This window comes from Ambystoma mexicanum, chromosome 6p (assembly GCF_040938575.1).
Source record: "Ambystoma mexicanum isolate Mex_15411 chromosome 6p, UKY_AmexF1_1, whole genome shotgun sequence".
Classification (NCBI taxonomy): domain Eukaryota; kingdom Metazoa; phylum Chordata; class Amphibia; order Caudata; family Ambystomatidae; genus Ambystoma; species Ambystoma mexicanum.
In genome coordinates, this window is record NC_090935.1 from 176234789 (window position 1) to 176256317 (window position 21529).

The window sequence follows — 21529 nt, forward strand, 5'->3', positions numbered from 1 at the left end:
CAGGATTATGAGTTTCCAGAGCAGCCGACAGCGCTGAAGAATTATCAAGCACGAATCTCGCGGTATTTCTAAACTAACGTTATTAGGGAGCCCACCGTCTTTCACGCAGGAAATTGCTGCTCATTTATCTTGACACCACATTTATATCGTTTCTTTCAATCACTCTGAGAAGCACGAGTCCCTCAGCACGGAGGTTGAATGGAATGATTTAACACCATAGCTGTGTGGTTATGCGCGAGAAGATGTTACTGTAAGCTCACAATAAGTAAAGTCTACAAAGAGTGGGAATAACAGCGTGGGGGTACACACACTCGCTGTCTGCATTCCACTACAATCTCGATCATGAAACTCAACCTATAAACACTCACTTGATACCACTGCATAGCACTACAAATCCAATCTTAACACTAACTTCCACTGTGGTAGTGGTGTGATAGGTCTTATACTTATTGATTGATTGATTGTTTATTTATATAGCGTCTATACACAATGTGTTTCAAAGCGCTTCAAGGAGGGAGAGAACATAGGAAAAATACAGTAACATTCAATAAAAGTCCTTGAAACAATATAGAAAATAACTATCGTAACAGGCCTGACACATTTCTGATAGTGCAAGCGCATAGACAAATAAGGCAAGAGGGAAAGGAAAAGGAAGGAGAACAAAACAAGCAGTAACATTACTATGTCTGATGACAATTGGGGGGTAATTCATAGAATTCAGCGCACAAGTGGTGCACGCGGCTGGCGCACAGTTGTGCGCGTGCGAATCCCTGCGCCAGCCGCGTGCGCCAAAACCCATTTCCGCGCACAGCGTATTCATGTATTCCAGCCACCAAAACCAGCCGTGGCGCACAGTGGCGCAGCGACCTTGCAGCAGCGCCAGTTACGCCCCCAAGAATGCCTTCCGCGCAGGGAAAAGCCATCAAAATCCACAATCCAGCGCAAAGGGCTGCGCTAACCCTGTACCAGCACGGCAAGCGGGCTACGTGTATTTCGGGGGTTCGCGTGAAGTTTCTCACGCGATCGGGCCTGGGGGAGCGGGCTACGTGTATTTCAGGGGTTCGCGTGAAGTGTCTCACGCGATCGGGCCTGGGGGAGCGTGCTACGTGTATTTCAGGGGTTCGCGTGAAGTTTCTCACGCGATCGGGCCTGGGGGAGCGGGCTACGTGTATTTCAGGGGTTCGCGTGAAGTTTCTCACGCGATCGGGCCTGGGGGAGCGGGCTACGTGTATTTCAGGGGTTCGCGTGAACTTTTTCACGCGATCGGGCCTGGGGGAGCGTGCTACGTGTATTTCAGGGGTTCGCGTGAACTTTTTCACGCGATCGGGCCTGGGGGAGCGGGCTACGTGTATTTCAGGGGTTCGCGTGAAGTTTCTCACGCGATCGGGCCTGGGGGAGCGGGCTACGTGTATTTCAGGGGTTCGCGTGAACTTTTTCACGCGATCGGGCCTGGGGGATTGTGCTACGTGTATTTCAGGGGTTCGCGTGAAGTTTCTCACGCGATCGGGCCTGGGGGAGCGGGCTACGTGTATTTCAGGGGTTCGCGTGAACTTTTTCATGCGATCGGGCCTGGGGGATTGTGCTACGTGTATTTCAGGGGTTCGCGTGAAGTTTCTCACGCGATCGGGCCTGGGGGAGCGGGCTACGTGTATTTCAGGGGTGCGCAGGAAGTTCCACACGCGATTGGCCTGGGCGCGTGTATTTCAGGGGTGCGTGGGAAGTTCCACACGCGATTGGCCTGGGCGCGTGTATTCCAGGGTTGCGCGGGAAGTTCCACACGCGATTGGGCTGCGTGCGGGTATTAGGGGTGCGCGCAAAGTTTCATACGCGATTGGGCTGCGTGCGGGTATTAGGGGTGTGCGCAAAGTTGTACACGCGATTGGGCTGCGTGCGGGTATTAGGGGTGCGCGCAAAGTTTTACACGCGATTGGGCTGCGTGCGGGTCTTACAGGGGTGCGCACGAATTTTTAGACACGATTTCGGCAGGGTACGTGTATTTCAGGGGTGCCGGGGAGTCCTACATGTGATTTGCCAGTGTGGGTCCTCCCAGGTGTTCCCTGTACACCCTCCACGGCCCCTGCAGGCAGCCCACACCACAGGGGACTACCCTGCATCCCTGGTCATGTCCCGCAGGCAGCCCACCCAACATGGGCATGCCCCCCAGCAAAGGCACATGTCTCCTTGCACCAATGATCACCAACTCATGTCCCCTTGCACCCCCACCCCCAGCATTGCGGGGCACCTGCCAGCAGGCCCCCACCCATGTCTCCCAGCACCCCCACCCCCCCAGTCACCAGGGGCAGCCTCCACCAGGGCCCCACCCATGTTTCCCAGCACCCCCACCCCCCAGCAGTGCAGGGGCACCCACCACCAGGCCCCCACCCATGTTTCCCACCACCCCCACCCACCCAGTCACCAGGGGCAGCCTCCACCAGGCCCCCACCCATGTCTCCCACCACCCCCACCCCCCAGTCACCAGGGGCAGCCTCCACCAGGCCCCCACCCATGTCTCCCAGCACCCCCACCCCCCAGCACTGTGGGGCACCTGCCAGCAGGCCCCCACCCATTTCCAACTCATGTCTCCCACCACCCCCACCCCCCAGCACTGTGGGGCACCTGCCAGCAGGCCCCCACCCATTTCCAACTCATGTCTCCCACCACCCCCACCCCCAGCACTGTGGGGCACCTGCCAGCAGGCCCCCACCCATGTCCAACTCATGTCTCCCACCACCCCCACCCCCCAGCACTGTGGGGCACCTGCCAGCAGGCCCCCACCCATTTCCAACTCATGTCTCCCACCACCCCCACCCCCCAGCACTGTGGGGCACCTGCCAGCAGGCCCCCACCCATGTCCAACTCATGTCTCCCACCACCCCCACCCCCCAGCACTGTGGGGCACCTGCCAGCAGGCCCCCACTCATGTCCCACTCATGTCCCCTTGCACCCCCACCCCCCAGCACTGTGGGGCACCTGCCAGCAGGCCCCCATTCATGTCCACTCATGTCCCCTTGCACCCCCACCCCCCATCACTGTGGGGCACCTGCCAGCAGGCCCCCAACCATGTCCCCCTGCCCCCAGGTCCTGACGATACACAATCATGGCAGTAATGGGCAGCATACCCAGCACAAACACCCAGCCAAGGATTGCATCCACCCACATAGCAAATGCAATTACATGATACAACCCCAATGGCAAGTATGTAAATGAACACATGTCCGTCACACACACATAAACAATGGGTGCAAGAGAATGTCAAAACCCATATCATGACATGCATGAAACCAATGAGAAAATACCACAAAAGAAAGTTATAAAAACATGTATTCTCGAAGAAAATGAAGTAAACTAATCAAACATACAACAATGGGGATAACTAAATAAATTGTCCATGTCCGATAAGTAATGTAAAAATCCAAAAAAAAAAGGAATCCAAAAACTAATGTTGTCCAAAGCAAAATCATGGTGAAACAAAATAAGGAAAAACCATTGCCTCATGGTGAACACAAATATGAATTAAAAAAATGTATTTTAAAAAATCCAACTATACACAAGAATATTCCAGGGTCCATGAGCCCAACACTATAAATGAAACCTACTACTACCTAATAAAAAAACTATATACAGAAAAGTGGCCATTGTCCGAGCGGTCCAAAAAAATCTAAAAAAAAAAAGGAAACCTAACACTAACTAACTAAAGAACTATATACAATGGCAGCGGGCAAGTCCTGCGGCTCACTCTGTGATGTTGCCGGCCAGGGCATCATCGAACTCCATGTCGATGTCCTGGAGGCGGGACTCTGTCCTGGCCCGAGGTCTTGCAGGGATAACCCCATGTTCACCTCACACTCCCTGCGAGCTTCCTCGAGGCACTCAGCCCGCCTCAACGCCCGACGCATGGAGAACTCCGCCCTGACCATGGTGAGCCGCTCCTCTTCCGCCCGCTGCCGCTCAGCACCTATCCGCTGGACCAACTGCTCCCACACGGAAGACACTACCATCCCAGGGTTCTCCTGCCCTCCGGCCGATGCCTGCCCCTCTGATCTTGATGGCCCCGAGCCATGATGCCTCCCACGTCGAGCCTGCTGCTGCCTCCGACGCCACTGCCTCTGCCAGCACGACGGCATCCAGGATGATGGAAACCACCGACGCCGTCGTGCACGTGCCCTGCCCGATGATGCCGTCACATCCTCCATCTGCTGGGGTCCAGTTGCTGTGTTGTCCACCCCTGCTGGACCTCTGACTCCCGACTGTGGCAGGGATGGGATCCCCACCGAGCTGGCTGCATTGGTCAGGGCAGGTCCACAGGGGGCCCTGGTGGCATCTGGGCTGGAAGACGGCAAGGAGAACGACTGGTGCCAAGTCTCTATAGAGGAGGAGAGGGCCGCCAGATTGGCCGACACATGCAGGAAACCCCCGAACATGGCCGATCCCAATTGGGCCACGTCGGCACGGTGCTCTTCGTGATGACGTGCGTGCTCCTCCTGGGAAGCACGCACGGCATCACGAATCACAGCCGTGCGCATTGCGACCCCAATCAGGACCTTCTCCACACGGCCAGGGGTCCCCTCGTCCGCAGGTGGAGGAGAGTCAGATGACATGGACATCCCCTCTACCTGCGGACGGGCCTGGGACGGGGCATCCCTGCTGGTGCAAGGTGGTGCACCCACAGGTTCAGGGACAGCGACATGCACAGGCCCCTCCACGGTGACCTGTGCTGCCTCCTGCCCCTGCCCCTGGACTGCACCACTTGCACCAGCAGGGATGCCCCCACCAGGCCCCATGTGCGCCTCAGTGGCGGCCTCCTCCTCCTCTCTGGAAACCACCAACCTGGATGGCTCCTCGCCGTCTACCGCCGTAGCAGGCCCCTGTGGGGGCTCACCCACCCCTTCCGCTGCAGCCGTGGGGGCATCCCCGCCGCCTTGCTCCACAGCGCCGTCTCCGCCCTCTCCTTCACTAGCCGCTGCGTAGAGGGAGACATAGAACACAAGCATCAGGGTACTGTACAATGGTCCCCTAGACAGGAAGCAATAGCAGATGAGTGCCACTGTCAAAGTACACTTCCATCATGTCACACCACAACACATGTGTCAGTCCAGGCAAAACACACACAGTGACAGTCATGGTGCGTGCCATGGACATTTCAATGCATGTCCAATGGACTCTCGAATCATACAATGTAATGGGACTCACATGCATCATGGGTCATGCCTATCACATGCACACACTTCACCTCAGTCACATCCATCTGGCCCCGTACACCCCAATCACAGTGCATACAAGGATGACTAGGCTGCATCAGTGAATCTGTACATTGTCACAGACATGTGTCATGCATCCATGGCACTCACAAGTCACAGACACGCAGGTCAGGCACACAGACATGGATACCACATATGTATCTGGCATCAGCACCCATCCCTCCCCCCCACCCATGTCCAGGAACAGAGACTGCCATGCTCACATGTGTGCAATCTGCACAGGGCTCCCCATGTCGCATTCAAACACATGCAACAACCGTGCGGTTCACACATTACAGGTCGCACATGCATTCCCATGATGTCCCTGCACACATACATGCGTACATGGCCTATGTCACACATGCAGGCAAGTATCAGACAACCAGCACACTGCAACATGCCCTGTCTCACACAGCAATGCTTGGCCATTTACCGCTCAACTCCAGACGGGTCTCCCTCTCAAGGACCTGTGCGTGGAGCGCTGGGTGTGCGTGTTCCAGGACCCTCAACTGGATGGAACTCATGCGGCCCCGGCCCCCCTCCACGAGGCGCCGGGCCTTCATGAGGGTCCTGGACCTCAAGTCCTCCCAGCGCTTCTTGACCTTCTGGATGGTGCGGGTTGCCACCCCTCCGCGTTGATGGCAACCACACAGTCGGCTCAGATCCTCTCCCGTCCTTCCCTGCTGGCGCGGGACGATCTGAAGAGGGCATCATACTGCCCCAGGACTTGCTCCACCAGGACACCAACTTTGGTGGCACTGAAGCTGGTGCCCCTCTGCCCCTCTGGCCGGGGGTTGCCACTGGGGTCAGATGTGGATGTGCCCGACATGGCAACCCCAGGGGCAGGAGTGGGTGGGCAACTGGGTCCTGGGGCTGGGCTGTGGAGCGATGTTATTCGAGTCGGGAGTCTTCTGTACCAGCAGGGGTGGACACAGCAACTGGACCCCTGCAGATGGCTGATGTGCAGGCACCAAATGGCAGGGCACGGTGGCAGCAGGCAGGCAGGCAGGCAGCAGCAGATGGCACGTGGGAGGCTGCTCGGGGCACTGGGGGGCAGTGATTCGGCCTTCTGGGCAGGAGGGTGGTCTTCCGTGTGTTTTCGCGTGGCCAGCTTGATACGGAGTGATTTGGCATGTGAAAATCCTGCACGTCAGCGTGAAAATCGAGGAAAGGCAATTAGCGCGTAAGCGCGTCAGCACGCGTACGCGATTTCATTGGACCAAAGGCCCTTACAGCGTAAGCGCGTCTGTGACATTTTGCGCACGGGCGTTGCCCTGGCAGGGCTTGGAGATCCCGCGTGCCTTTATGTTCTGTACGTGCTTTTCGTGCGGTGCGTGTGTTTTCCATCCGTTGGGGTTCACACGCTATTACTTCACAGCGGGTGTTGGCTACGCGTTCTTCTACACGCAAGGCAGACAGTGAGTGGTACCCCGCTCCCCCAGGCCCGATCGCGTGAAAAAGTTCACGCGAACCCCTGTAATACACGTAGCCCGCTCCCCCAGGCCAGATCGCGTGAAAAAGTTCACGCGAACCCCTGAAATACACGTAGCCCGCTCCCCCAGGCCCGATCGCGTGAGAAAGTTCACGCGAACCCCTGAAATACACGTAGCCCGCTCCCCCAGGCCCGATCGCGTGAGAAAGTTCACGCGAAACCCTGAAATACACGTAGCCCGCTCCCCCAGGCCCGATCGCGTGAGAAAGTTCACGCGAACCCCTGAAATACACGTAGCCCGCTCCCCCAGGCCCGATCGCGTGAAAAACTTCACGCGAACCCCTGTAATACACGTAGCCCGCTCCACCAGGCCCGATCGCGTGAGAAAGTTCACGCGAACCCCTGAAATACACGTAGCCCGCTCCCCCGGGCCCGATCGCGTGAGAAAGTTCACGCGAACCCCTGAAATACACGTAGCCCGCTCCCCCGGGCCCGATCGCGTGAGAAAGTTCACGCGAACCCCTGAAATACACGTAGCCCGCTCCCCCGGGCCCGATCGCGTGAAAAACTTCACGCGAATCCCTGTAATACATGTAGCCCGCTCCCCCGGGCCCGATCGCGTGAAAAAGTTCACGCGAACCCCTGAAATACACGTAGCCCGCTCCCCCAGGCCCGATCGCGTGAGAAAGTTCACGCGAACCCCTGAAATACACGTAGCCCGCTCCCCCAGGCCCGATCGCGTGAGAAAGTTCACGCGAACCCCTGAAATACACGTAGCCCGCTCCCCCAGGCCCGATCGCGTGAAAAACTTCACGCGAACCCCTGTAATACACGTAGCCTGCTCGCACAATTGCTGTATGTTGCCACTTTTGTAATGCGCAGGGACGCTACCGCCTGCCTTCGTGTGGCGGACGTGTATCGGCTTGTGCGGGCTTGTGCGTGTCTTTCGCTGTGCGTGGCTTTGCCCTATTCGGTTCCATAATGACGTGTGGTTCGGGTGCGTGTGGGCGTTCCGTCTGTTTCCCTGCAGTACATCCCCAGTTACGCCCTTGTTTTTTGCGAGTTGTTCCCCATTCCGCGCGTTACGCCCCGTGTTCCGCCCACTTTCTGGTGTATGCGCCGAGGTTGTGCGCTTTCACTGTGCGCATCGCGCACGTCTTTTGAGATGTTGCAGTGACGTGTGCGCCATGCACGGGTTTGGCGCACATCCCGAAGTAAACACGCGCAGGGACTTCCATGAATCGCACGCGCGTGCGCCTGTTTTTTTCCGCTTGCGCCTGCTTGCGCGTAGATTTCCGGCGCACGTTTGTTCCATGAATCGGCCCCTTGATGTAGTGCAGGAGGTGAACAAGAGGAGGGGTGGGAGGGGGTGTGCGGGGGGATAAGAGAGGGGAGAAAGGGAATAACAGACACGCTACAATGCAAATTTGTCAGAGACAAATTTATAGAGCAGGGGAGGGGGGAGGAAGGAGAAGACAAAAAGGGGAGGAGGGGAGACAGACAATCTGCTATCACAGTCATGGGAACAAATGATAAGAGTAAGTGCTAAGTGGGGGGGAGTAAGAGAGGAGCGAGAAAGATAGTGGGGTGAGGTGTAAAAAGGTGGTGAAAAGAAAAAGAGATCGGTGGGGGGTAAGGGGTAGAAAGGAAGTTGGGGGGGCACACAGACACTCACGGTGGGTTAGGGGGGCACACAGGCACTCACGGGGGGTAGGGGGGCACACAGACACTCACAGGGGGGTAGGGGGCACACAGACACTCACGGGTGGGTAGGGGGACACACATTATAACGAGTATATGAACTATGGCAGTGATGTGAGTTGTTAAGTGTTAAGAGTGTATTTGCAATGATATGGAGTACGCGTTTATATTTCATTTTTATTACCTAATTTAATTGTTTTTTAACTAACAGAAATTATGGGCAGTAAGGCGTATAGTGTATGAGTCTTTGTCATATAAATGTATGTAACATGATTGTTTGCCGCATGTGTATGTCAGTGTATGATTGTGTGGCTTATGCGCTATATGGGTTACATCCCATACATGTAGTAAATATACATCTCATTTATGTCATATATACTTTTGAAAATGCACATCAAAGTTAGTCCTGACTGTGATGTGACATTAAATATCCAGTTGTACAATTTGTCTATTCATTTAGCACAAGTCTTATCGCTCTTCTAATTGTGCTGGATGGGTGGCATAAGTGTGTGTCAAACATGCATGTGGCCAATGCGCATTTGATTTAAGTGTGTGTGGTGTATAGTGCATGAGTCTTTGCTGTGTAAGTGTCTGGCATATGTGTAGGGCACATAAATAGCATTTGAGTGTTTAGTGTGACCTGAGATGAAATGCACATGTTCTATACACTTTATTGTGATGAATTTGATTCAAGGGATACAAGGATGAGTAGGGATAAAATGCCCCAATCAGCCCTCACACCTCTACAAACCAATACACAATGCAATTATAAAGGTAAAACAGGGACAATCAAGGGATATATCGCCTTTGCCTTTTGGGGTAACATGGGCAGAGGGGAAGCTAGACTCTCAAGAGAGGGTGAAGGTGAACCAGTAGTGACCCAAACAGCACAGTATCACAGTCCAAAATAAAAGGAATTTCCAATCAAGGTTCTATAAAAATATAAACACACGGTCTGCAAGTAGAACAGAAAGATACTGCAATACAAAAACCACACTCCAAAGGAAAGAACACAGAAGATCAACAGACTACAGAAAGTAGCTCTCTAAGTGTAGTTCCAAGGGTAGTAGGTAAGGTATGGTCATAAAATGGATATTGAAATGAAAACAGTAGCAATTGTGACCTAACCAATCACTAGGGCCAAACTGGATTCAGTTCTTGATGGGCTGACGCATCACTCGGTACAAAAGTTGATGCAAGCTGATCAGGCTCAGTCAGGTACATAGGATAGTGAAGGCCCTGGCAGCAAGTGGCATTGAGTAGGGTCCAATGTAAGCGCTCTACGTGGACGAACAGTGACAGTTCAAAGATGCAGGTCGGGAGGTCCCAAGAAAGCTTCACAGTTGGCCAGACCAAATTGGGCTTTGGCCACTGGTAGAGGTTAGCGAGCAGCGATCCAGTGGTTCGAGTAACTGGTTTTTGGTAGTTGAAGTGGTGATCGAGGCTGTGTCGATGTTCAGTCAATGAGCCATCGGTTATCGCGCTAGCTGGGCTGAAAAATAGTTGTAACCCCCAGTTAGAGTCATGAGTCACCCTCCAGAGGTTCTGTTTTGGTTCCAATATTGAGCCAGCGCTTCAGGCCTAACAAGTCACATGCTTGTGCTTTGCTAGGGCACGCTGCAGTGTTGAGCTGGATTAGATGCAGTTCAATAGTAAGGCTGGTTAGAGGAATGCAGCACCAGCAACAGCACCGTCCCTATTGTTCAGGATGCAGGGAACATGGAGCAACCCTATTGGCGCAGGAGAACAGTGAGCTTTGGCTGGCCTGGCCTTTCAGTTGCTATGAGGCCTTTGCAAAGGACTTGAGGACAGTATACTCCAGTTCAAGATCTGCTCTTCTGGCAGAGATGATCTGTTGCTGAATGCTTGGTCCTGGTCACTAGCACTGTTCACTTCGGATGTCCGCTGTGAGTGTTTAGGAGACAGATCTTTCTCCTGTCTTGTATGGCTCGATTTGCATATCCTGTGTAAGGCTTTGGGCAGTGCAACTGTCCCAAATGAAGTCCAGGTGACAATGTTCAAATTGTCTCTTCAGCCTCAAAGGATCCTTGAGGAACTTAAGGAATTCTTCTGAAGGGGTGATAGACGTCTTCCTTTAAAGGCACAAGTCGAAAGCTAGCCTGCTTTAGGGGACCAATCCCTGCTCTTGACTGGAGTGGACGTTGCCCTGTTGATCTTGCACCCAAAATGCTTTGCTCCAGAGGAAGCGGAGGATACAGGAAAGGGAAGAGATACGGTAAGAAACAAGATTGTGGAAGGCTTCCTCCAGTGTCCAGAGCACCACTGCTGATCCTTTTCCCTCCCCCTTCCCTTCTACTGACAAGGAATACATTTGGATATGCAGTAACCCCGGGTAATGCTACTCTACAAGGTCAATCGTGGTAAAGCTGCGCCATCATTTCCAAGAATTGCTTACTGGATAATGATGTGGCAAAATTGCTTCCTTAAATACTGTGTAAGTGACGTCATTGTGCGCAGAATAAAACACAAGAAAGACCTTACAAAAAGAAATGGCGAATAAACCCAGCCGGAATCAAATACAATTAAAAGGGGTCCAGCGGGTTAAAGTTTGAGGCTACTAACTTAGCCTAAAACAGTGTGGGATGTTTTTATCCACGCATCCAAGCCCTACCTCAAAACTGTGCAGTACTGACATGGAAAACATCATGATGGCCAGAGCTTCCCAGAAAATGCACAGGGAAATGCATGAAGAATAGGCTGCCACTCATTTTTGCCGATGTTATGGGCACAGAAGGGCACTGCCTAAAACCACCATTGGACTACCCACACAGTAGCCTGAAACCATTGGGAATGGCAATGCTGATTGCCAAAAGCAACCTAGAATTGTGGGGAATTCATTTTCTTAAATCCCAAAAATGGGTGCATTACCAGTACTCACCACTATCAGAAAGCCGGCGTTTTAAAACCACCAGATTTTTTTTTGGTGTAAAACTGAATAAATGAACCCAAAGCATGCCAAAGAAAGACTTACTGAGAGGTGGATCCAATGTAAAGTTATATTCTGAAGTGACTTGAAGGTTTATAACAAGACTGGCTGAGCTGTGGATTTCAGCAGTTTAAGTAAATTTGGACTGAAAGACACTAAAAATCTAGATGTTTAAAAGAAATGAGTGAGCTACTTTTGAGTGTCACATAGGTTGCAATTGTTTTAATGTCATAGTTCTAAACTTAGAATCAGCATTCTAGCTGCATATGTAAACATTGTCTTGACTTAAACTGGGTAACAAAAAGTGACATTTTATCTGAAGCCTGGCTTAAGGAACTGAATTCTGCCCACCAGCTACCCCCGACAGGAGATGAGACTTGCACAACAGCTGTGTCCCTAGGCCTAGCTGCCCTTTTGCTGCACCAAAAGGGATATGACACTTCCCTGATTGAATTACCTGGGCTCTGCAGGAAATTGAACAAAGCCCTGTCCTGACTCAGGCAAATGTTTTATTATGGGGGCCGTAAAAAGTGGCTTCCTCCTGGAAGGAAAGGGGAGGAGCACTGCCTGTGAGAGCAAGCTGGCTTGGCGGAACTGGAAAAACCAGAAATTCAACCTTGTGCTGGGGGGAAACCACACCCCTGTAGCCAGAATATGGTTTTAGAAAAAGATGAATAACTCATAGTACGGACTTGTGAAAATTATTTAAATGATACCATAATTCTTGTAATTTTTCTGCCCACATTTTAAGAGGTTTTTAGAACCGGTGGCATGATCTGGGGGCAAACTAGCAGTTAAGAGGGTATTACTTAAAATGTCTGCATGTGAAAAGTCTGATACTTCATCAATTAATGCCTGCATGCCTTGCACACATTTGGGTAAATTTGAGTAAGAATCTGATATTGGTAACCTGACCAAAAAGTGAAATATGTTGCCATTTCTGAATGCAAGCTCCCAGGAAGAGCAGATTTGGACAGGGGATACCTCCTGTGATATGTGATGGGTGCATGTAATTTTAAACAAATGTTTACCTGTGCAAATATGTCTTTTGGGTCAAAATATAGATTGTGTGTAATTTGACAGGGGTGGGTTCTCTGTACCATAAACAGACCTCATCATGATGACACTTCATTTCATTCCCCCAATCAAGGGGAAGAGGAGGAAGTGGCCAATGACAAGTGGAGAGGGGTAGAGCCTAGTGATGCTGCACACACACCCATTTTCAAAACACATAAAAGCAGACAGTCAGGACAGATAGGGACATTCAATTCCATTTGCTGCAATGCACTCTGCCGGACCATACCACATCCAGAGATCCAGACTTCAAATCCATCAATCTCCAGAATCCAGAGAGGCTAGACCAGCAGAGCAGAGCTGGCCCAGACCACTGTTAGCAGAACCAGAGAGCTGACCCAGATCACTGTGAAGTGCCGAGACCAGACCAGAGTCCAGTCTAAAACCTGACCAGATCCGTGGCGAGGCCCATTCTATTTCTAAAGATATTGTGAGTACCTAGCGGAACTGTGCAGAACCAATCTCTTAGTTAAAATAATATAATTCAATCTATTTTAATCTAAGTAGAACTGCCTAAAAGCTGTCACCTGTCATTTTCTAGCTGCTAGCTGTCACTTGTCACTTTGAACTTTAAAATTTCAAATCTGAAAAATGACCTTTACCATATCGCTCATATCTCCGTGACCGTTTGTCTTAGAGACTTGCAGTAACTTTCCTCTGAAAGCTTAGAATCTTAGCTTTCCTACGAACCTAGAACCGCATTCCTACCCCCGATATTTTTGCCGCAATCGCGAAAAACGCACTCGCGAATTTGCCGCGATTTGCAAATTTCTCCACGTGTGAAAACAGCAGTTTCCTTGCTAAAAATTCGTTTGCCTCTTAAGAACCATCCCTGAATCATTGCTAGAGTGAACCTGGACTAATATTAACTTGATACCACTCACCCTGAACCTCTAGAGGGAATTAAAATCATTTTAGCATATTTTTCACTTCATTGCCAGCACATATAAAAGCATTTTGGGCCTGTGTTTCCAACTTCTGTAGTCTAAGCTTGCTGGGGTGAACTGAATTACATTTGATTGCATTTCTGGGAACTGTGTGCTTTCCTTCCATTTCCTTGCATTGCATAAAGGGGGGAGGGGATTGCCAGAGAAAAGTGATTACATTGTTTTGTTGAAATCATATTGAGTATTTTCTGTATTGCATTTTCATTCAACATTACATCCATCTGAACTTATATAAAGCATTCTCTACCACCTTATTCTTCTGTTCCTATTCACAAGTGTGCTAGTGCCAGACTATCCATTATTGATTACTGCTCAGATTAAGTGTGATATCCAATTATTAATTAGTATAAAGTATGATATATATATCGATTGTTTAAATTATCAAATAAACCTTTTAAACTTGCAAAACAGAACTACTTCTTGGCTCAGTGGGGTCAGGGGGATTCCAAGAGAGGGGTGTTATATAGGGGTAGTCATCCAGAACGCATGAACTGGACATAAAGATATATCCATAAGGGTTTCCATTCAGTATCCCAGACTAGGCATTGACTTAGCTGTAGTGTTGAATTGAATCCTCTTACAAATTGGGGGCTCGAGCGGGACATTTGGGTTAGATCTACCATTTGTGCAGATTAATACAGCGTGCCCGCTGACCAGATACACATATCCGGTCGGATCACCGCGCTGTGTTACGCTGTAAAGCACTCCTCAAAGGAACGCTCTAAGGAAAAGGTCTGTTTTGCAAAAAAAAATAAAACACAAACTTCTGTAAGTCAGGAAGGAACTCAAATTCCAGAATGACGACCTTAGTAGACATGAAAATAGCCAGAGAGCACTTCTTACATAAGATATTTGTGAGAGGTGAGTGGACTCATCAGGACCAGACGGTCTGGTTGCAGGCAATCGCACCCCAGATCACGGAAATAGGGTCAGATATATGGAGCAACCAGGGTCCCTTACATGTGGCCCTGAGTGAACTATATATGTCCTCTAAGGCCAAGGATGAGCACAACAAGATTGCCAGGGTAGCGGCATATTTATATTTACATATGGGAGCCATGCAGGACAAATGTGCTGAAGGCCAAGATCTGGCGAGTAGGCAACTGCTGGCATTACAGAAGGTCCAATCTGACCTGGTCTCTTCTGAGCAGAGGCTGCAGGGGAGCCAGGAGTCAGAAAATGAGAGTAGACAGCACATCATTAAAATAAAGAGGGACATGGATATACTGCAACAGGAAAAGGCTGACCAGGATACCAGATTTCTGGCCTTGCAGAAGGAGTACCAAGAAGGTTTGGACTCCCTACTGCAGAGCCAGAAAAAGCTGGAGCAACAGTTAGACTTCAATAGGGCATGTGCTGAGCAGGTAGTCACCCTGCAAAGCCACCTAGATAGGGAGAAGGCAGAGAGCAATAAACTGATTTTGAAAGACCTGGATACCCAGGCAGAGTTTGACCAGGAGCGCCAGAAAGCTGATGCCTTCCAAAGGCAAAGGGACGACCTGGCGGCACAGATGCAGGCTCTTAGTCAGGAAAGGGATACCTTAGGCCAGGAAGTCTGCCACTTAAAAAGGAAAATGGAAGAAAATCACCTGGCCCTCCAGGGACTGGGTGACCTCCAAAAAGAACACCATAACTTGTTAGAGCACACCAGGAAGGTGGAGGATGCTCTGGCAAGAAAGGAGCAGCCCAATAGGGACACAGCTCAGGAGGTAACCCTCCTGCAGCAAAGACTGGCCCAGTGCTCCAGGACCAATCAGGAAACGCAGAGAGAGAATGAGGCTCTCTGCCAGCACAATGATAGGCTCCAACAACAGGTAGCGATGCAGGAGAGACTGATAGAGTCTAGTAAGGCCTTAACTGAGGAACTGAAGGCGCAGGCTCTTGCATTGCAACAGGGAGCAGGGGCGGATAGAGATGAGGTTCGCTGGGAAAGAGAAACTCCTGAGCATAACCCCAGGAGCCCTAGTACCAGAGGGCTTTATTTCTCTCAGTCCCTGGACTCTGCCACCCCCATGTCCCCTGGCGCACATGAGCACAGGGCCACAGGGATGGCAGATTACTATCCAGCCAGAAGCATGGGGCTCATAGGCCAGTACCACCCAGGAATGGAGGGGCGGGCATCCGGGTATGGGCACCCAAGCACAGTGCAATTTGATGGGGAACCCCAGGTGAGTAGGCCCATTAAGGGCATCCTGAAAACCTCTGCCCAGTTAGGTCAGTGGGGGGGGTACACATCAAATCCTGGCAGCAAGGAGGGATCTGAAGACTCCTCTGAGCGGTACAGGACACAGGAGACCAGGTCCCCACATTCTGCCAGCCATTCCCAGGCTCGCAGAATCCGGGAAAACCTGGAAGAACAGACGGGAACCTCTGGGAGCAGTGCCTCTGAGTCAGAAGATGAATGGACCAGGGTAACCCGGACCAAAAGGGCCAATAAGACAAAAAGGGCCTTGCTTAAGGACCCCTTAAAGCAGATTAAGGCAATCAGGAGCGTCATCACGCCTTATCATAAGAACGCCAAGTATTCTGTTTGGGAGCACTTAGAGTTGTTTGAGCAAATGATGGAGACTTTCCATTTGAAGGACAGCCAAAGCTGTATTCAGTATGTAAAGTGGACCTTCTCCCCGGACTACTCCAGTTTCTTTGCGGGGCTGGAGGACCAAAATCATTTAAGATGGTCCGCCTATAAGGCGGCCATCTTGAAACATTTTTCTACTCATAGAAATCCTCAAGAGGCTCGCAAGGCAGCCTACAATTTACAATGTGGGGAGGATCAGGCCCCACAAGAATTTGTGCAGGAGTTAAAGCGTGCTTTTGCACAGACCACAAGAAGGGTGCGCACGGATAGCAGAGAATTTATTAATACGTTTTTCCATGCCTTGCCCAAATACATAATGACCCAGCTTGTGAGGGATTTTCACGAGAAAAGATCTTTAGACTGGGTCATTGAACAGGCGACCCGGATCTATGAGGTGCAGAAGCCAATAGAAAATAAAAATAATGCGCCCAAAAACCCCAAGGCCAACAACACCCCTGCTGCTGCTAAGGTGGCAGAGGTAAAGGTCACCCCCGTTTTAGAGTTGGAGATGGGGGGGCCTAAAAACCTACCTGCACCTAATAATGCTAGGCCCAGAAGGTCCTCGGGCCAGTCACAAACAGGGAGTCAAGGAGGTAGTCCCAAAAATGGGGTCCCTCGCTCTCCTGATTATGTAAGTCCCCATTACAAGGGAAATCGACCCATCCTGGGTTATGTGTGGACTCCTCCAGCCCAAGGGGGGGGATCCAGCCAAGCACCTAACCCAGGGAACTTCCCTCCTAACTTCCCACCGGAGGGCAGAAATTCTCCAAATCCTGGGCAGAACTTCTTCCCCAGGTATCCACCCAACTTCCAGCCCCAAAATCCTCCACCCTTCTTTCCCTAATTCCCTGAGCCCAGACAACCGAATCCGGGAGAGGGGAGGCCAAGGGTGGAGGGGTATCCAAATCTTCCCAACCAGGGGTACTACCAAAGAAGGGATAGCTACCCTTCCCGGGATCAGCCCAGGGGAGGAAACAGGGCCCCGTATCAGCCTGAGCGGGTTTCCCAGTTAGAGCGCCAGGTTCAAAACATGGCGCGGGATCTGGGTCACATACTGAGGGCACAGCAGAACCCTCAGATCGGCATGCCGGCGCAGAACACACCCAACTCTGGACCTGGTGCTCCAGAACAATGACGGGGGCAGCACCCCGATAACTCACCGGTTCCCAGGGAGGAGGCACAAAGGGAAGGGGGGTGTAAAGCCTTGGAGGAAGCTTCCTTCCTCACTTGTAAACAGCCCCTGGAAACCCAGGAACCGGAAACAAAATCTCTTGCCCCTGAAAGTCTGCCTCCTAAGGAGCAGAGGGGGGTAGGAGAAACAAAAGACCCAAACAGACACAGTTTGAGGAGGAGGTACAGATCTTCCAATTTGAGGGAGAGGGATCCTCAGAGGATCCTGGGAAAAGGATCTTCTCCTTCAGAGAGGGGGGAACTCCTTCCAAAGAAAAATGGGTCCCTAGGGATGCAAATCCAGACTGGGGAGATGTGGAGACTGAGCTACCGCCGCCCACCATCTCATCCCAGAACCAACAGCAAGAAAATCCCCTGGTTCAAACCCATCCTGATGACTGCCTCCAAAAAGGGTGGGGCGTCCCAGAACCGGAACCAGGGGAACCCACAATGGCTCTGATCTCCAGTTGGCAACTTTTTCTTTCAGATTCCCAAGGCTCTCCACAGAATTCTGCCCAAATCTCTTCGCTAGCGATGTCCAAAACCAGAAAGTTAGCCCACCAGTTGTCCAAAAATGTGCATTATCTGTGCCCCCTTGAGGAGAAGGAGGGAAGATATTATGCCCCGGTACAAGTACAGGGGCAGGGTACAATTTTAGCGCTGGTGGACACGGGATCTCAAGCTACCCTTCTGTCCAGAAGGGCCTTTGATGAACTGAATGCAGGAAGGGGAGAGAATTACCAAATTCCTCTCACCTCTCTTCCTGGACAACTCCAGAACTTTGACGGGAAGGAAATTCCCATCGAGGGGACGGCAGATTTGGACATTAAAATTGGGCGACACAAGTTGAAACACCCGGTCATAGTTGTGACTCCAGAGGGCACCCCTTGTTTACTGGGGAATGACCTCCTGAGGAGGTTGTCACCCTTAATAGATTGCGTAAACAAGGTCCTCTGGACCCAGACTAGCCGACCAATAAAATTAAAACAGAGTGTCAACCATGTTAGTTTAAACGGCACCTGCCACATGGTTGAACAAAAATCTGACCAAGTAGAATTTCACTTCCAGAACAACCAAATTCCAGACGTTACAGTAATAGTAGTAGGACAACAGACTGGTGATGGAGGGTCCTCTCTATTTCTGAAAATCAACCTTCCTTCCAGTCTAAAGTGGTACTCCACGCTGGAAGAAAACACTCTGAGATTCTATACTAATCCACAATCAGAAACTCCCACTCCTATAGTCCAGAAAGATGTGAAATCAGCTCAGAGCCTGGCTGATATTCAGCAAATTGGAGAGCAGTTGTTCATCCCTGTTCAGTTAAATGATGGGAACGACTCTGTTCTCGCTCGAGTGTGCGTGAACAATGGTAAGAGCTTCATCAGCGAAGCCATGTTTCGCCAACTCCCAAAAGATCCAGCCATTCCCACATTCAAACTGATAGACAAATGGGAAATGGACCTGGAAGCGCCTAATTCCAAACATCTCCTGCCAAGCAGGTGTATGCTCAAAATCTCCATTGGCAACAAGAGCATAGTCCATAATTGTTGGGTCGTGCGAGAGGTCCCAGCCGCCTTTTACTTAGGCAGTGACATTCTCAATCGCTTTGCCATTAGTTTGGACCTAATAAACTTCAAAGCTTGGTCCCGATTAGCGGATAATCCCATGGGCTTTGATGATCCAGAAAAAGCATTTAGGTCAGCTCAATTGCTACCTTATGCAGTTGAAATTCAGATCAAAGAGGAAGTCACCATCCCAGAAAGGACCCGACAATTCTCCCTGGAAGTGAAAGTTAAAAGAGGACAATATTTGCAAAACCCTGATGCTTACATACATCTAAACGCTTCTCTCCAACAGCAAGGGTTGGGGGTAAACCCAACACCATTAGTCAACATAGAACATGACACCATTCCAATAGAGGTGGATAACAGCGACTTAAAGAGTATTACTCTAGCCGCAGGCACCATTATTGGAATGGCGGTTGATGACCGTCATTTTTCCATCGATTTAGGTAATGAACTGTTAGGGCCAATCCCCAAGGACTGCTTTGACAGTGACAGTGATGACAATACGACACCAGACAGGATTTTTACCCGGCATGGGGGGAACTTCCTGGTGTACACTTCTTGCCCTTATGGTAAGGAAGATGTGACTTGTGACTTCAGGAGGGATGAGGTGATTTTCCAGGTCCATGAGGGCTGCCTTTCCCACCTGAAGCCTCCAGTCCAAATCAGCACTCTGACCAGGGACTTCTCCACCCAGCTGGAGGAAGCCGCTGAAATAGCCAAACCAGAAGTCTTTCCAGGCTTCAGGCAGATGGTGGAAGAGAGAGTCAACCTAGCTGATGCCTGTGTGACTCTGGAACAAAAGCAAAAGTTGAAACAAGTTTTCTTGGATTTCCAAGATCTCTTTGCGGTAGACTCATATGACTGTGGTCGCACTGACATCCACACAACAACAATCCCCACGGACCCTGGCATGACTCCTGTGTTTGTGAAGCAATATCGCTTGCCTCTCGCATCAATGGAGTCCCTTACTGAAATAATTAAGAACCTTGAGTCCCGGGGAATAATCCGTCCAGTCCACAGCACCTTCAATAATCCGGTGCTGGGAATATTGAAGCCAAACGGCCAGTGGAGACTCTGCGCCGACCTCAGGGAGCTCAACAAACGGGTCCATACTTCCCGATGGCCTCTGCCCTACATTGACCAAGGGCTGGCCCAGATCCAGGGGTCACAGGTATTCACTGCAATAGACCTGACCAATGGATCCTGGACCGTGCCTGTCAGCAGGGAGGACCAATACAAACTGGCTTTTACCTTTGGGGGCCAGCAGTACACATGGACCCGGACTCCCTTCGGATACCTCAACTCCGGCAATGAATTCAACATTTTCCTACATAAGGCCATGCCTGACCTGGGTGCGAGGGGTAACCTGGCTTATGTAGATGATGTCCTCATCAAAAGTTCATCTGTGGAGGAACACATAGCGGAGATCCGTTATGTTCTGACCCAGTTGAGGGCCGCCGGAGCAAAACTTTCCTTTCAGAAAGCACAGTGGTGTAGAGCCTGTGTTAATTTCTTGGGGCATGAGATTACTCCTCAGGGTCTCTTTCCCCAGGAAAAGAAAGTGGAAGCACTTCAGAAACTGAAAGACCCCACAACTCTGCGGGAACTCAGGAGCCTCCTTGGACTGACTAATTACAGCAGAAAGTTCATTGAGGGCTACGCAGAGATCACCAGACCCCTGATTCATCTCCTGAAGGGGGGGGTCAAGTGGGAATGGGGTCCAGAACAAGCCGAGGCAGTAAAACAACTCAAAAGAAGCCTCTCACAAGCGCCCAGCCTAGCTTACCCTGTCAGAAACAAGGAGTTCTTCCTGGAGACGGGGTTCTCTAATACGTGCTTGACGGCAGTATTATACCAAAAGCATGACAAGGTCAATAAAGTAATCTCCTATGCGAGCAAAACTTTATCCTCTGTGGAGGAAAAATTCAACGATTGTAAGAAGGCACTCCTGGCAACGGTGTGGGCATTGAAGAATTACCGCCCGTTTATCCAGGGGGAACACATCATAGTGGAGACTCCACACCAGCCTCTGCAATATCTCCAAAGTGATAGAATCCGGGCCGGAAATGTGAGTAATTCCCGAATTACTTCCTGGATTCTGTCAATGCAAGGCTTTCCTGTGGAGGTCAGATATGGCCAAAACAAGAAGAGTCCCCTCGCGCAAGGTCTGGCTGACTTGCATGATTGTGCCAGAGAAAACTGTCTCGAGGACGAAAGTCTAAAAATCAAGGACAACACGGAGTCATACCTTAATTCCCCACACAAAGTCTTTGAAGAGGACAAGAGCGAGGGAATGCCCACTGTATATGTGGATGGAGGCTCGTACCATGTTGACAACGACGGGGAGAAAGAACTGGTGGCTGGCGTAGGGAATGCATGGGTGAATGAGTCCCCAGAACCCTCCGCTGGATACAAAATTGGTCCCCGAAGTAGTCAGGTGGCAGAATTTATGGCTGTGCATCAGGCCATCCTCACTGCTGTCCAGCATCAACTCCACGAACTGGTCATAATCACAGATTCGGATTATGTACGGAACGAGTTCGTGGAGCACCTGGTCAATTGGAAAACCAGAGGCATGTTATGTGCTAACAACAAACCCTTGAAACATGGGAAGTTGATCCAAAACATTGATGATCTGGTCACCTCGAATGAGATGACCATCGATTGGAAAAAGATCAAGGGTCATTCCAAAGTAGAGGGACCAGACAAAACTGGAAATTACTTAGCTGATCAGCTGGCCAAAACCGGGGCCATCCAAGGGGATCTAATTGATATTGAGTCCCTGTTGGGGGAAATCCAGGTCACTGCTATCACTAGGTCCCAGACAAATGCTCACAACGACCTTTCAATTGCACAATGGAGCAAGGAGACCCCT